Genomic DNA, 16,879 nt, shown 5'->3' with positions numbered 1-16,879 from the left:
GCCCCTCCAGAGATGTCCATGTGACTTCTGTTTCATTTGCACTCATACTGCCCTGCTTACTTACTCTTTTACTTTTTCTATGATATCACATGTATTTTGTTGCTGAGAAAGTGACTCAAATGCATATTTCAGTTCCTATCAGTCTAAATGTTAATTTGTCTCTTTTAAGCTAAAATCCCTTCAACAAAAAGCTTAGAATTCATAAATGACCAGTAATGAAAAGTGCAAAAATGCCATGAACAAAGACTTCTAAAGACATACTCTGTACAAAGTATATAATGATGCTATTGAAGTCATTGGCACAGAATGCTGCAGAAGTCAAAGATACGAAGTGGATGTTTAACACACTGAAACAACTTAGTTTATGACATACCTTGGTTTTTCTCCTTTCTTATCTATCCACATACTTTTTGTTTTCTTTATAAAGGCTAAAAATTTGGGGAAATCTTTTCATTTGAACATTTTAAAAAGTTCTTTCAAAAGAAGGATTGCTACAGATTGCCAAGTGTTGTGACATTTATTTTGAAGGTTATTGAAATCTCTGTTAAAACCTTTACATGGATATGCCCATGGAAGTAGAACTCAGAAAAGAATCAAAGTTTTAGATTCTTAACAATACTCAAGATTGCTTAATGGTCTCTGCTAATAGAAACTAATAGTCTCTGCTTGATAGAAACTAATTCCAAGCCCTCTGAGGTTAAGGATGAAGTTTGTCTTCCCACTTGGCAAGGACAAAGTCTTAATTCATTTCAATATTGTCCTTTTTCTCAGGAATGGTCTAATGAAGCTGTTCAGTGTATACTATAAGTAAAAGAAGCAATGGTGAATAAATACATTTCTTTTTCCATATTTAAAAATAACTCCTGAAAAGTTGTAAGATTTAAAAATACCACATCCTCCCTATAGATATTGTACATATATTTGTCTCTTTAATAATATTTCCATTGGTAGTCCAATCACTATATTAATTGAACTTTAGCACCTGTACTTAATCTTTGTATTTTTAAGAGGATATAATATTAACAACTGCAGCATCTTCCTAAACATTTCTCCCAAGTATGTAGTGATTTCCCTAATTCAGATATCTAATTGTGGTTCAATAGACAGTTGAAGGGAAAAAATATTCAGTGTAAATACAAATACTATGTTGACACGGTGATTAATGTTGTGGGACACTGAGAAATCTTCAGAAGAGCAAGGGCCCAGTAATTCATGTGAACAGGACAGATATTGAAAGGTCAGGTGTTATAGTCAGAAAGGAGTTTCTAAAATATATAACTTCTGCCTCTGGAATTACATTTCCAGTAGATCCTTCCACTTTGGATTGATTATGACAGATCCAATTTCTCTTTAATTTTAGTAAATTGTTCTGCTATTAGATTGTTAGACCAGAGGAAGATTCTGCCATCCAGTGGTGAAAAATTGCTCTTTTAAGGTCACAGTTTCTACTAAAAACATATTCTGCCTTTAATAAAATGAACACGTTTGGGCAACTGTAAAATTTTTTTCTTTCGTTCCTGGAAGAACAAAACAGTTGAGACAACAATTTTACAGGGCAGTACACATAGACTGGCAAAACTGGTGGGGATGTAAGCAGATACCTTGGGTTTGTTCTGTCTTGTTACACAGCACAGCTCAGGACGCCTCTGTACCACACCTTTACAACCCTTGGTGAGCAGGCCAGGTCCTGGGCTCTCATAGTCCTGTCACCAAGTGTGCCACAGAGAGGGTGTCAGGTATGGAAATGTTTTCTCCCTAGACAGGGAAGAAGGAGGACACGTGCTGGGCCTGCACTACCTCTGCCTTAGGCCATTGTCTGTCTGACCACACTCACAGCCTTGTACAACAGCAGGCAATGTCAGGAATCAGTCTTGGACCATTTAACAACATGCAAATCCATATTACAGTTTCCCCATAGTTATAATACCATTGCATACCCATAGTTATAGTACCATTGCATCCCCATTTAGTAACCTCCATGACAAAAGGCAGAGTAGGACCTTCCCTGCTTCTGGCACTGACAGGGGTGGAGGTGTGGTGACTCGCCTCTTCTCAGCCTTTCACACCCTCACCTCTCTTGTGCCCCTCTCCAGGGCAGTACAGCCCTGCCCTGGGAAGGCAGTGTACCCTCCTGTGCCCTGTGCTCAAAGGGCATGGAGGCTCTCCTATTCAGACCATGGTAATTAAACAATTAACCATCTTCAGAAAGCAGTCAGCAGCATTTCTGGAGGTGAGCACTGACACCCCACGGTGCCCAGCAGTGCACTAAACCAGACCCTATGAGTTGTGGGGTGACAAATGTGGCAAAACACTTGATGAGACTCCAGGTAGCACAGGTCACTCTGTGGAGCAGACCGTGGCTGGGCAGGTCTCGTTTTCCATGTGACAGAGATGGAGGCTTGATTGAAGAGTAGCTGATTCCTGAAGTAGGCCAAGCAGGTGAAATGGAGGAGATGAGCAGGAAGGATCAATGCAGGAGGTGACAAGAGCATTAATCAGAGCTGCCATTGTGCCCAGTGTCAGGAGAACGCCCAGATCTCAGCTTCATCCTGTCAGCAGAAGCAAATCAGGAGAGGGGTGCCATCCCCATCTATGAGCACAGCACAGCTCTTCCAGGGGCTGCTGTGCATGCTTCCCTTGGCAGCAAACACCATTAATTACTCCTCCAATTAGTCCCCACAAGTCTTCCACTCCAAGAGGAACTGTCAGAACAGCTGGGGTTGTCTTTGAGCTTTGGAGCAGACAGGGATTGCCCAAATCATTTTAGGACATGGCCAAGGGACACACAGAATACCAGGGAGACCATGTTGGACAGCACTGGCCAGGAACTTGATAATCTATCTGACTGGAACTGTCATGGCCCTAAAAACACTTGCCAGGCCTGGAAGAGCAGTTTGTTTTACAGATCTGGCCTACTTTGTTTTACAGATCTGGCCTACTAGACTCACTTATTTGGGATATCACCAAGGGCCTGGTGAAATTACTCTGGGTCTAAAGTTTTTGAGCGAAGGATTGACAGGAAAATGCATTTAATACCCTTAGATGTACGAACCCTTAGTATATTGAATATTGTATTTGCTTATCTTTTGTTTCACATCCTAAGAACAATGACAAGGCAGCTTCATCATCCTGCTTCAAATGTCTTTGAGTATCACTGTAATTATTCTAGAGAAGTACTCAGAGGCATTTTGAGGTGGGAGACACCAGCAGCACAGAGGATGGACTGCTCAAAAACTTCCTTCAGGAGAAAAAGGGACCTGCACCAGTTCTTGTGTGAAGGAACAGTCCTGGTGTCCCAGGTGAACTGTGAGCAGGAGTGATGGCAGCAACCCACCCTACACCATTTCCACCACAGCTGCTTACCTCACAGATAAAGACACCTACATTTAAGGGTTTTCATATAGGTTTGAAGAGCAGGTGCACTGACCAGATGGAGGCATCTCTTTTAGGGTGTGCTGGACAGTCCTCAGACTGCCTTGAGGAGAACTTTTATCACCAAAAATTAAGTTTGTTAATCAGGACTTTTCCCTCGTGAACAGCCAGCACAGGTTCATGAGGGAAAATCCTGATTAACAAACTCAATTTCCTTTTATGACAAAGTTACCCAATTGATCAAGGGAAGCCAGTTGATATAAACTTTTAGATTTTAGTAAAACTTCAATAGTGTCTCTCACAGAATCCTCCATTTCAGCACCAATACTCTTCAATACCTTTCCCCAACAGCCAATGGGATGCAGTGCATAAATTCATCAGACATTCCAACTGCAGGGGTCCAGGGGGCAAACCCATCAAGTGGATGAGACATAAGTGATACAGAACTGGCCAGCTTTTCCAAGGCAGGTCTAAAAGGTAGCCTTCATCTGGATAATGTCTGTGGACTTGTTAAACCTCCATGATAAGACCCTGTACTTCACTTTGCAAGAGCTTTCTGGGGCTTTCTTTTCACATGCAACTTCTCAAAACATTGACTGGGGGAGTGCTGAATTTGCTCACCTGTCTGTAGGAGAGCTGCAGGTGGGTGGACTGAAGACTGCTTGGCACTCTGAGGCAATACCTGTCAAACAAACTATTTTTCAAGCCAAAATCAAACATTTATGTTGACTTTTCCATGGGCTGAACTTGGCTTTAGAGATGGTGAAGTGCCCTGACAGAAAACTGATAGCATTTCAATTAAAAGAATGAGATTGCCTAACTTCAGCATAGCACAGTTTTTCTCTTTCTGATGTATTGAATCCAAGGCTTTGGCTTGGTTTTATTTTACCCAGAGTTCAGCCTATATCTTCACTCCAGGAAGAGAAAAAAGTACTGTGATCAAAGATGTAACTAAGCAAAGGGAAAACACAATTGAACTATCTTTCCTATCCATTATCTAGGTAGATAGACAATAAATTTATGAAGAAACTAATTTTTAGGTAGATTAAATTCTTGCCTCTACCATGCTAGCTTTGGAGACAGTTTCATTTACTTAAAGAGAGACAAGCACAATCTCCTCCCATGACAGAAGCGAATCTTCCTGAAGTAGAAAATGCTTAAAAGTGAACTGCATCTCCCAAAGACATTTTGGCTGTGGGATTCATATTTTCCACAAGGTGCTGTTCTTACTCAGCCTTAATTCCACAACTTTATGCTCACAAGACAGGTTCTTTTGACTAAAGTTATACAGGTGCTTAATCAAGTATAGAATAAGACAGCATTTATTCACTATTTTTATAAAGCAATTATGAATGACTCACTTGCATGTGATTTGTTCAGTAAGAATTATGAAACTCTTCTGTTCTGGTAATGTGAGAGATCTTTGCTTTTTGACTTATATTCATTATCTTGGGAGGATTTGTTCCCTAGGAAAATGATCAAACACTTGTGTATTTCCATAGCAAATATTTTTGAGGGAGAAGTGCCCTCTGCCTCAGCTGTGAGTGATGACCCCACTAACCAGGGTGGTTCAGCCCCTGTCAGACCAGCATCAGCTCTGCCTGAGTGCTGAGCATAGCCTGACTAAAGCACAGCAAAATAAACTCATGGCTGGGCCTTGGACCTGCTTCATGCAGCTTTCCTTATCAAGCAAAAGGCAATGCAGCTCACAGAAGAAACTGCAGAAACAGAGTTTCTGCTGGCGGATGCCATCAATGTCAGCAGAATTACACCCCCAGGGAACTTCAAACTTTCAAAGCAGTAGATATTTTCGAGGCTATTTTGAGAAGGTTTCAAAGGGGAACATTATTCAGAACACTTGATACTCCCTTTTTCCAAGAAGTCAGGAAAATCTAAATTCCAGAAGTGGGTTATTTCCTCTTTAAGGAAAAATGAGCTGGCAAAGAGGCTGGATATCAGCAAGGGAAAGCAGTCAAAATTTGGTATTATTTTGTCTGAACAGCATTCATGCCCCAAGGAATTGCATTATTTCTGGACTACTAGCAGTGAAGTTAGATCAAATGGAATTTTTTAAGGATCCAAGTAGGAAATGTGAAACAATGGCCTGCTTAATACTCCAAAAAAAGTTCAAACCCTCATCCTGCTATCTTTGGTGACATTGCTGTTTTACCAAGGGTGAGATGCTGGAGATCAAAGGGTCCTCATTCATTCTAAATACTGTTTTGCCAGGAGCAAGTAGGAGGCTGCTATCATCATGAGGCCTCTCTCAGTGATTTTTCAGTCTTGGGAATTGGGATCCTGGGATTCTGGAGAGGTCCCAGTTGACTGGATGTTGGCTAACATTGTTCCAGTTTTCAAGAAGGGCAAAACAGATGACCCTGGAAACTACAGGCCTCTCAGTCTTATTTCAGTGCCTGGTAAAATTATGGAGAAGATTATTCTGGGAGTCACTGAAAAAAACTTGAAGGACACTTCAGTCATCAGTCACAGCCAGCCGGAGTTCATGTCAAATCTAAGTACTTTTTTATGACAAGGTAACCCATCTAGTTGAGCAAGGGAAGCCAGCTGATGTCATCTTTCTGGATTTCTGTAAAGCTTTCAATACTGTACTGCAAATCCATGTAACTCATAGGGGTTATTGATAGCACTGGTGACCATAATGGAAAGGTCCCTTTCTTGCATGAGGCCCTGCACATCTTTGCTTTATTATTTACCCACCCCAAATTTTCACTGATTGAAGGACTTACTTCTATACAGGCAAAAATAGAAAAGGCTTTGGTGTAAAGAAGCAGACCTGCTATCCAACATCAGTAATTTCAAGGATGGATTGGCCCACAAAACATGCTCTACTTGCTTTTCCACCATTTGAACTAAAAGGAAAGAACACTTGCTCAGTAAGTGAAGCAGATCCTGACACAGCAGCTAAATACTAAAAAAAACCCTAAAAAAAAAAAAGCCTCCCAAGAAAAAACCCACTACATAACAACAAGAATGTAAAATTTAGCTCTTTCACCAAACATGAAGGAGTTCTTTCTGATTAGTTGGCAGGATATGGGGAGGAAATTATTTGTTTCTGCATATGAACAGATCAGATGTAAGAAGAGCTTGCATGTGAGAAGAGTCATTCCAGAGCAGATAGATGTGTATTACAGTTTTGATAAACTCATAACAGAAGTGGGTAAAATATTGTGACAGTGAAAGTAATTACCCACACAAAACAAAATAAAACAAAACTAAACTAAACTAAACTAAACACAACAAAACACAACAAAATCCCGGGCTATGTTTTTTAATCTTGAATTGTTGAAATGAGGCCATCTATCTTTTCAAGATTATTCGGTTTAGTTAAGGTGGGTGAAAATTTTTAAGTAAAAGTCTATGAATTATGTTATACAAGAGGTCATATGATGCATTCCCAATGTCCTTTCTGGATTTAAAATCTATAAATTTCTATTAGGACCATTAGTTTTCGCAGGCTGCTAACTTTATGATAAACTCTCTGATGGGCCTCAAATTCTTCATGTTTAGTCTCAGGGGATAACATTGTCCATATATTAATTTTGAAAGAAAACTTTAGCTGACTAGAAATCAAAGGAATAATTTTATTTTTTTTTAAAACCTATCACCACACACACAAAACAGAAATTCAGTTTCCCCTCTTGAGACCACTGCTCAGTCAAGAAGATAAGGAATAAAAAATGGCTAATTTGTGTAGCAGAGACTGTGCTCCCACAGAGAGTTACACCATTCCTTTCTGGAAGAGAAGATACCTCAAACAAGGAAGCTGGGTAGGGAGAGCTAGGCAGGCACATGGGAAATTATCCAGAATATCTGGGTGCAGCTACACTCACTTTCACACAGTTGCAGCCCTTGACCAAAACCACAAGGTCACTGGTGATATTATCCACCAGCATCTCTGAGCCTACAGAGAGAAGGGGGAAAGCCAAGCCAGAAACAGCTCCCTGCCCTGGCTGTGTCCCTGTCTCATGGTGTCAGAATGGTTGGTCCCAGCAGGAAAAAACCCCAGGGAAGGGGGATGCTGAAGCCATGGAGAAAACCTGGCAGTACTGCACCCCTTTGGCCAGAACAGAGCTGTGAGAGATCTGAAGTGCTGAAGTATGGCCAGATTTGTGACCAGACTGCACCCACCTTTGCAGAGAGCACTGAACACAATCCACCCTTCCCTTCAGACGCATTGCAGCAGTTAAAACATAAAAAAGCATTGGTTTGTAAAACCCTCTACATTGCTAAAATAGTAATGCCAAACACAGTGCAGCAGAGCCTGCTTTAACCTTCTTTTCTCAAATGTTCTTCATTTATTAGGTCTTTGCTTTTTCATCTTCATGAGAAATATCCCCATCTGTTTTGTGGCAATAATTCTAGGTTTCAGTGTTTTGCTCCAAGGTGAAGGAAAAAAGCAAACTATTATTCTGTTCACTGAAGACTAGAAAAATGGCAAATCTTGTAACAAACTCTAAGATTGAGATGGGACAAAATCAGTTTCTCTCTCCATAAAAGATCGATTGGAAAAAATAATCTTCTTAAAAGACCATGTCTGACACTTGCGTTTTTCATTTTCTGCAGTTCTCTTCAGAGACTTATTGTGACTGTGGTTGCTTAAGGTACAAGGACTGTGTCATTTGCCACAGAGTAGCAATCCCTTTTATTCTGTAGAGCAAATTCAGTCTGCATAAATATATTTATCTCCTTTTTTTTTTCCCCTGGTGCCAACATGCCTGCTTACTGCAGGATTACACTTCATGCTTTGTCTTTATGAGACCACTTCTTGACTGATGGACTAGGAATTTATGTACATGTTAAAAAAACATTTCATTTTATATGGGTTAGCTGGAAATGTCCAGATGGGAATGAAATTCCTCCTTAGCTATCACCTACTGGCAGCTTCTTTTTTTTTTTTAATTTTCTCTCAACTTTGTTGGCCACTGCATTTAACATCAAAAATTACTTCACATTTCACCAAGCACTCTACAAATAGATAGAAAGTCCTTATGTGCACCATTTCCATGGGATTTATAAGGCTAAAAAGATGCACAGGGGGGCAAAGAAGCTTCTCCAGCACAGCATGGCCTCAAAATGCATGCAGTGATGCATCTTCCTGGCCTTGCTCCCTTGTCCCCTTGCTCCACAGCCAAAGGGAGCTTTGGAGAGCTTCAGCTTCAGTTTCCTGGTTTGGTTCTTCAAGTCCTGGCTGCAGTGGGAGATGGACTGTTCCATGTGATTTGGGGACGGTTTATTCAGGATTGCTGGGAACTTGTCCCCCAGTTGTTCGGGATTAGAGATGTTTCTCTACTCCACATGTCTGAAAGCATTTATCTGTTTCTTGGAAGCATTAAATAGAAATATGGACACAGAGTTCCAGGAGTAGGGAGGTCCTAATAGACACAGGCTGAGAAATGGCATGGTAGCAATTGCCTTGTCCATCACACTCGGTTTCCATTACCTATAATTTGGTAAAGAGGTAAATATAAAAAAGAGGTAAATATAAGGAAGATGCAGACATTATACAAATAATGAAGCAGTTTTTCTGAAGCCAGACAAGTACAGATAATTCTTCTTGACCCAGGAAAAAGAAAATGAGAGGTGATCAGTATGAATACTAAAATACAAGAGCAAGAGGACATGTGCTATATCTCACAACAGTACATTTTTAAACACTAACTACAATTTGGAGCCAAAATTGGCTTGTTTTTTTTACATAGAAGACTCTCCTTTCCAAAATCTAGAAATCATTTGAAATTAAATTTACCAATGTGGTAAATTTACCAAATTTTGGTAAATTTAAATTTTGATACCTCAAAATTATTCTGAAAAGGGAGAGAAAAAATTTACTGGCATAAGGAACCATTCTTATTTCTATATGTCTTCTGATAAGCACAATATTAGCAGTTACATATTTGCAGTGTATAAAATTTAAAAAAAAATTCTGTTCCTTTTGTTCTAGTTCAACCAGCAATCATCTTTTTTTCTTTTAATTTCTTTACTAGATTTCTCAAAGTAGCATCTGTTTTGCCTTTTAAAAATTAACTGTGCAAGCACAACAAAATCAGAGATATGTCAAAGCTGTGGAATTTTCCCTTGCAGCCACACAATGCCAAGTTTTGGATGACTCTGTTGCGAGACGATGAATCATCTCAAGTTATGGGATTTGAGTTCAGGTTCTCTAAGGTAGCTATTATGAAGCTCAGCAAATCTATATCCACCTCTGATCTGTTGTTGTTGTGCTCTTCAGGTTTTGGAGGGGAAGGGATATGTGGGAACTTCTAACATCATTATCAAAATGTAAACTTTGCCAATTACTTATTTTGAAGCCTTCCTTAAATGACCCAAAAGTCCTGTCCTAAACTTTTTACTACTCTGATCAACAAATTCAAACACAGCAAACGAAATAATTTAGGAAAAAATGTTCCACAGACATTTGCAGTCAGCAAAAGAGCTCTTAGCTACAGTTGTCTGGGTAAATCCTGGCAGATGAACTTAATTAAGAGACAAAAACAATTAACCAGCAATGTGTGACAAAAATTGGCTAAACTAAAGTTCTCTGTGAAATCTCCTTATTAGGAAACAAGAGAATTATCATTCTGCTGTTTTCCACAGAAGGAAGGATGGCCTCTTTCTGTCTGTGCTCATGGGGCAACATCAGCCTCTATTCACAGTGGTCCAGCTGGCAGAACACAGACATGGGATATTTCCATGTGGCCCCAGCCTTCCCCCAAGAGCCTGACAATGTTCAGGAGGAAAGCAATGCCTCAGCAGCCAGCACATCCCCTTGCACATGCAGAGCCAGGAGTGGAGCTGGCCAAGAGCTCTCACCCCGGCTCCTGGGGGAAAGGGGTGCAGGACCCCATGTACATGGCTCAGCACAGGGACAGTCCCTAGCTGCTTCTGTCAGTCCTGAACATGGGAAAAGAGCATCTCAAAAGCAGCTCCAGACACCACATCCCATCAGCTTTTGACCAGCTCATGACTCAGTGGCTGACAGGCACATGTGTCACAAGAAACAAAGCCCCAATTTAATCCTCTTGATTTTTCTCCAGTGCAACTGCACCAGAGAAATCAAGAAGTATGCATCTGTTCTTACCCACACCATGCAATGATTCTTGAATTAATTTTGGAAAGGATGCTACCTTTCAAAGATAAATTCGATGGAAGAGTCCTCCAGGAGGCTTCAGGTATGAGTTTTTTAGAGGTTCTTCAGCCTAGGGCAGTCCTGAGCCACGTCCTCCTCGGAAAGCTGGTGACCAAGAAGCAATACTAGGAAGCATCTCTGTAGGAAAATAGTTATGAAACCCCAAAGATCAGATAAAATATCCAATATATACTGGTCCTCCTCCCAAGTCATCCAGGATTTGCCACTGCTGGGGAATAATTGCAGTCCATGAAGGTCTGACATAAAATAGTAATTTTTTAATGCTTATAAAGCAATAAGTGGCCAGTGGTCACTAAAATGGCTTACTTAAATGGACAATAGGATTAAAAAATTCAGGTAGACCTCTGTGAATATGGAATGGCCTTACAAATTTTTTTGCATTTATCATTCCAGTCTTATTGAGGTAAGAAAACATCTTTAAAGCTCAGAGAACTTTAAAGCTCCAGAAATAGAATTTAAAAGTATCCTTGAAAAAATAAACTATTGGTTTTCAAATACCATAATTTTCAAATCTGGTAGGGAATTTGGGACATGGTGTCTAATACACCAATTTAGAACAAAAAAACCACCATATTCTGCAAGACTATGAAAACTTTGAGGAGCTAATGTTTAAAAGAAGATAAGGAATATACATACTCTCTCCACATGCCCTCCCTGCCTGCCCCCCCACAAAAAAAAAAAAAAAAAAAAAAAAAAAAGCAAGTGCCAAGAAATGTCTTTGGCTTTCAAATCTTCCATGTAGCATGTATAATAGGATTAACATTAATTGCTTCCTGCCTATATCCAAAGATGAAGAACAGGATACCAGCTGGTAGCAACTGAGCTACCTCACCAGTCATTGCCTATTAAAAAACTGGCTCACACAACAGTTGTACATGAATCAGGTACTTCTTCAGGTCAACCTTTTGAACCTCATCAGCTGTCCTAGCATTTCATAGACCACTGTTATACCCAGAAGATGTGCTCAGGTTATTTCTTCTTCTTGTTTGTGCTTGTGTCCTGCAGGATTTTGGGTGTTTTGCTCTTGCATTGTGCCTAAGGAAATGCTTGACAATACAGACACAGGTAGATTTGCAGTTTTCAGACTGGGGGCCATGATGGATCAGTGCCAGATTACTAAGTATCTCTCAGGACTGAGCCTTTTGTTGGAGTTCTGCCACTTTCTCACTGAATTATCTCTTCCTCCACAAAGAAGACTATTTGTTTCAGCTGGGCTGCTCTTGTTGTTAAATACTGCTCAGATTTAGCAGATAGCAAAACTACATTTTTGTCTATACATAGTGGGCTAACCAAAGAGAAAAGTAAATCTAGTGAATAGGTTCTCTTAGCCAGAAACCATTTTCTTTGCTAGAAAATATTTAAAAGAAGAAAAAACTGTGGAATGTAAATGAGTAACATTTCCTACTGCTGCAAATGTTTCATATGACCTTATAAAAGCTCCTTTTTTCTCCTGGATGAACACCAACCTTACATATGCAATAGAATATTCACCCTTCTTAGAGTAATTTCATTCTCAAAGAAATTTATCTTTTAATATTGCACTACAGATTCCTTTTCAGTAATAGAATTGCTCGGTTTTTTTCTGAAACTAGAAATAGGTTGCAATCTATCCCTCTGCCTGTTTTTTTTTCTTCCTTTTTGTCCAAAAGTTTTTTAGATCACAGCGGCTTCTATAATTTCTATTAAAAAAAAAAAAAAAAAAAGAGAGAGAGAACCCAATACAGAACAACAACAAGTACTAAGAAATATGGGAAGTGACTGGAGGATTAGAAAACTAGGTCACATGTCAAAAGCTCATACATGATATTACAGTGAAAAAAGCCCTGTAAGGTAAGGGTTGTGAGCCTTGTGATTTTAAGTGCCCTTGGAAGGGGCATCCCACCCCATGCTTTCCTGCGCTTCTAATTTTGACAATTGAGGAAGAGAGGGTGTCAGCACAGGATGTCTCTGGATCAGCCTACATGACTGTCCCTTTTCCATCCAGAGCGAGTTAATTTATTGCTCAGTTTGTGGGATCTCTGTGCAGCCCAATGAGCTACTGCAGTGGATATTTAAGAAGAGCCTTTCTAGGCATGAGCAATGATCTCTTTGCTCAGTTGGCACAGCAGCAATGGATTCTGCCTTCTCCTCTCTGCATCTCTGGAAGATGGATATTGTTGCCTCACGTTAGAATGATGGTTTGACAGCCTTCTGCACCACTCAGATGTCTCATAGCAGGGCGAAACAACCCAGCTTCCCAGTTGCTGCTGAAGGAGAAAGAAACATTTAGGGACTTGCAGGGATCCTCAGGGATCTCCAGGAGCAGAGGTGATCACATCTTTGCACTGCAAGATGCATCTTACGATTGCCTTTTTACCCCACCTGCAAAGCAGCTCTTCAGCAGCAAGTAAACTCACATACCCCAACGGAGTCTGCATCTGGCTCTGGAATTTCTGCAGGGGGGGCGAATTCCTATGGATCTCTATCATGAGCTTGGCCCAGGCAGCTCTCACCCCAATACTATATCAATGTAAACCCAAGAGATTAGTGCTGTCTGGAATACAGCTTGCCTCTGGTACCTAGGTAAATGGTGTAGTGATGCAAGGTACAATTTGAGGCCATGCTGGAATCTGGTAATGGTGCTATGGTACTAATACCTCTATGGGTAATCAGCATTGCAGGTATATTTGAAATTCTAGCAAGGTTCAAGAAAATAGGATTCTCAGCTTGTGCTGAGAACACTAATGGCACACACAGACCTCTCTCATGCTCTCTTGCAGGTGCTCTCCACAAGAATGCTCCTCTTGCATTCTGCAGAGCTCACTTGAGACTGGTCACATGCAGAATGTGACTTTGAAATATGGCTCCTTCTCACTAAACTACATTTGTTGTATTCTTCCTCTTTAACTTGAGGATGGGAGGGTATAGTATAGGAAATGTATTGTATTTAAATATCTGTATAGAGGCTTTGCCCCAGAGGTCCTGGTTGCCCTCGATGGCTGCAGCTGCGATGTCCTTAATTGGGCTGCAGCTGTAACCAATGAAGATGACCGGGATAAAAGGGGGCGGGTTAGCCAGTCAGGGAGAGCCTTGGAGGAGTGCTGACCTGAGAGAGAGAACAGCATGCAGCAGAAGGAGTCAGTGAAGATCTGCAGGCATGGGACTACATCAAAGAGGTATGGACTCTAGAGAAATACTAGAACAACTAGCAGTGGTGACCCCGATGTGATAGTTAGCAGAAGATAAGACAGCCGAGAGCTGTGGCGGCCAAGAGCTGCCATGGAACATAGCCTTTGGGTCAGGGAGCTGTGAAAGAGTAGGGCCTTTGAGCAAGGAGCTATGTGGGTTGTACATGGCCTGTGAGTCATGAGAAAATGTATTGTATTGTAATTTAACATCTGTACAACTGTTAACTTGCGTAAAAGAAAAGGGGGAAATATAGTAGAGGAAATGTATTTGAATTTCTGTATAGAGGCTTTGCCCCAGAGGTCCCGGTTGCCCTTGGTGGGCTGCAGCTGAGATGGCCTTAATTGGGCTGCAGCTGTAACCAATGAAGATGACTGGGATAAAAGGGGGTGGGAAAGCCAGGCAGGGAGAGCCTTGGAGGAGCCCTGACCTGAGAGAGAACAGCATGCAGAAGAAGGAGTCAGTAAAGATCAGCAGCCATGAGAATACATCAAAGAGGTATGGACTCTAGAGAAATACTAGAACAACTACAGGAGGGTGTTCAACTACCCCCTAACTGGGCTTCAGCTGGACACCAGGAAAACATGGAGACAGAAGCAAAGTAGGAGTGTAAGTCAGCCAGCCCTAGGAAAATACAAATGTTTCACTCAGGCTGCAGACATTCACAAGGCACAGAGATGTTCTGATGTCCTGCTCACTCCCTGGCAGTACATGAGGAAACAGCTGCAGAATGAAGGGGAGATGTAGGAAGAAAGTGTTGAGGGATATCTCCCAAAGGACTTTACCAGTGAACATATTGTAAGCCATGGCACAGCACTGACCAGAACACAAACTGCATATGTGAAAAAGCTGAAGCAAAAATTCAGAACCTAAGAGGAGATGTTGTGATCTGGATGGATTCTAGGGCAGAAAGGGAGAGAAGTGTATATATTGCTGCTCAATTTAGTAAACCTAGCTGCCTTGAGAAAAAAAATAAGAAAGAAAAGGAACAGCTCTAGAGCATGATTCACTTTATCCTAAAACAGATGTTAAGATATGTCAGATGAGTCACAGCATAAATTGCTTGTTTCTCTCTCTTGAATATAAAAGGGAGTCCAGAGTGATTAGTTCAGATGAAGACACCTACAATTATGAATTTGTTAGATGAGCTGAATCTCCCCAAAATGGTTCTCAATAAGGGTACAAGCATGGACACAGGCTGTGATAGACAACATTTAAATGTTGAGTCTTAAACCTACCTTAGCAATTATTGGAAGGGCTTTCATCTCTGAGAGGAAAAGTGATTTTTGAGTAAAAAATGCTCTTGACATTAGTCATGTAGGCTTATGGATCACAGTTTCTACTTAAGGCTTTGTGGGGTCTCCTATTTGGACATTTAAGTCTGAACTTGGATACACAAACTGGATTTCTACACTGAGTTGAGCTAATGCAGAAGTAGGAGTGCTAGCTCTTTCTGTTACATAGATATTTGAAATGTGGCCTATTACTGGTAATAGAACAGAGTTTGTGAGAACAGGAATGATCCAATTGGTATTCTCTAGTGGAATGTGCTTAGTGGAAGAGTGGAGCTGGAAAAACTAGAACCTGGCAGAGGATCAGAGGGAAGGCAGGACACTGGGGCGAGCAGTAGGGCCATCACTGCAGAGACAATGTTGTGTCTGTATCTGTACCAGGACCTCCTCTGATGTGAGCTGCCCTTTCTGACCTCTGCAGATAGGGTGTTTTGGGAGAAACTATTTCCATAGCCTGCAGGGAGAAATGGCAGGAGAATAGGCACAAAAATACTGTAACATTTTCTCTCTAATTTTATTAACTACAAAACATTATTTTTACAGTTAGATTTCCCTCATCCCAGGTAGCTTATCTCACTTACAGGGTAACAACACCAAGGAATACCCATTCTGCTGCCCTTGACAGCCACTCCCATGTCTGGCAATATATTCTTATTTTTATGCTGCACCTGTCCAAGGATAATTTCATGAACTTACATGGGCCTTCAACAACAAGGATGTATCCTAAATCTGGGAGCTTGATGCAGAACCCCCTGACCAGCACTGAGAGAAACAACTGAGGGCCAACAGTAGCATCCTGGAAGTAAACTGCTACTTCCTGGCCCATCATTGCTGGTGGTGATGGGCTGACTTCATGGACAAAATAAAGCTGTTTACAGCACAAATGTGATGCAAGTTTGTGGCAGATTTATTTGCATGCTCCAAAGGAGTGCTTTGTGCAGAGACAGTCCAGCCTTTGGCTCCTTGCAAAGTCAAGGTTACAGATCTGCTTTTGGGACTTTGTGCCCTTGTTATGTTTAGATGGGAAGAGCTGTAGCTATCAACAAGTGGTGATTAAAAGTCCGAAAGTTCTTTAGCAAGATTTTTTTTCTCAGATTTCCAGCTAATTGGAGATAATCATAAAAGATTCCCTCCACCTCCTGTTTAACAGGCTGCTGACATTTCCCTGTCTGGCTCTTGGTAGCCTTATGGGGCTTGACATCTGTGCATGGCAAAAGCATTTCGCTTCAGAGCTATGTTCCCAGAGAGTGCTAGCAGTGTGGAACAAATTCTGTTCTCTTAATAAATGTGCTGTGTAGTCTTGGGGGCTCTATAATATTTGAGGAAGATGGAGAGCAAGGCTACTCTTAGAAGCATCAGGACAGCAGTCAAAATGGTGCTCAGCACAGATGGCTCCTACAACTGTGAGCCACATGTTGGTTAATAAGAAACAGCTGTGTAGATGCTCTTCTGCATGGGTGAAATAAAAGCATTTGGCCAACAAGCCATGGGCCTGAGACACAGAGACTGCTGAGACACCCTGCAGTGGGAGGAGGTAACAGCACAGCTCTCTGAAGGCAGGCAGCAGCTCGACAGAAGATGTTGATGCACACTTCTCAGCACTGTGCTGCAAGGGCCAGGCTTGTTCTCCCACTGCTCCTTCTGCACCTTGCCCTTTAGGAGGAAAATGTGTGCCTCAAGTCTGTTAGCTGGCTTGATTAAGGATATGACCCTTCATCCTGGTAGGACTTGTACTGTTTCATGCTCTGGGGCATGACACTGCCTTTATTTAGGGGTGGCCATAACAGAGGATTTTATTTTTCTCAGTGAAAATGTAGCTCAAAAGTAGTATCCAATAGCAAAATAATATCTTCCTTTGGTCTTTCATGTTTCCTCTGTGGCT

This window comes from Agelaius phoeniceus, chromosome 2, assembly GCF_051311805.1.
Source record: "Agelaius phoeniceus isolate bAgePho1 chromosome 2, bAgePho1.hap1, whole genome shotgun sequence".
Classification (NCBI taxonomy): domain Eukaryota; kingdom Metazoa; phylum Chordata; class Aves; order Passeriformes; family Icteridae; genus Agelaius; species Agelaius phoeniceus.
The sequence above is the reverse complement of the archived record's forward strand: the minus strand, read 5'-3'. Positions refer to the sequence as shown.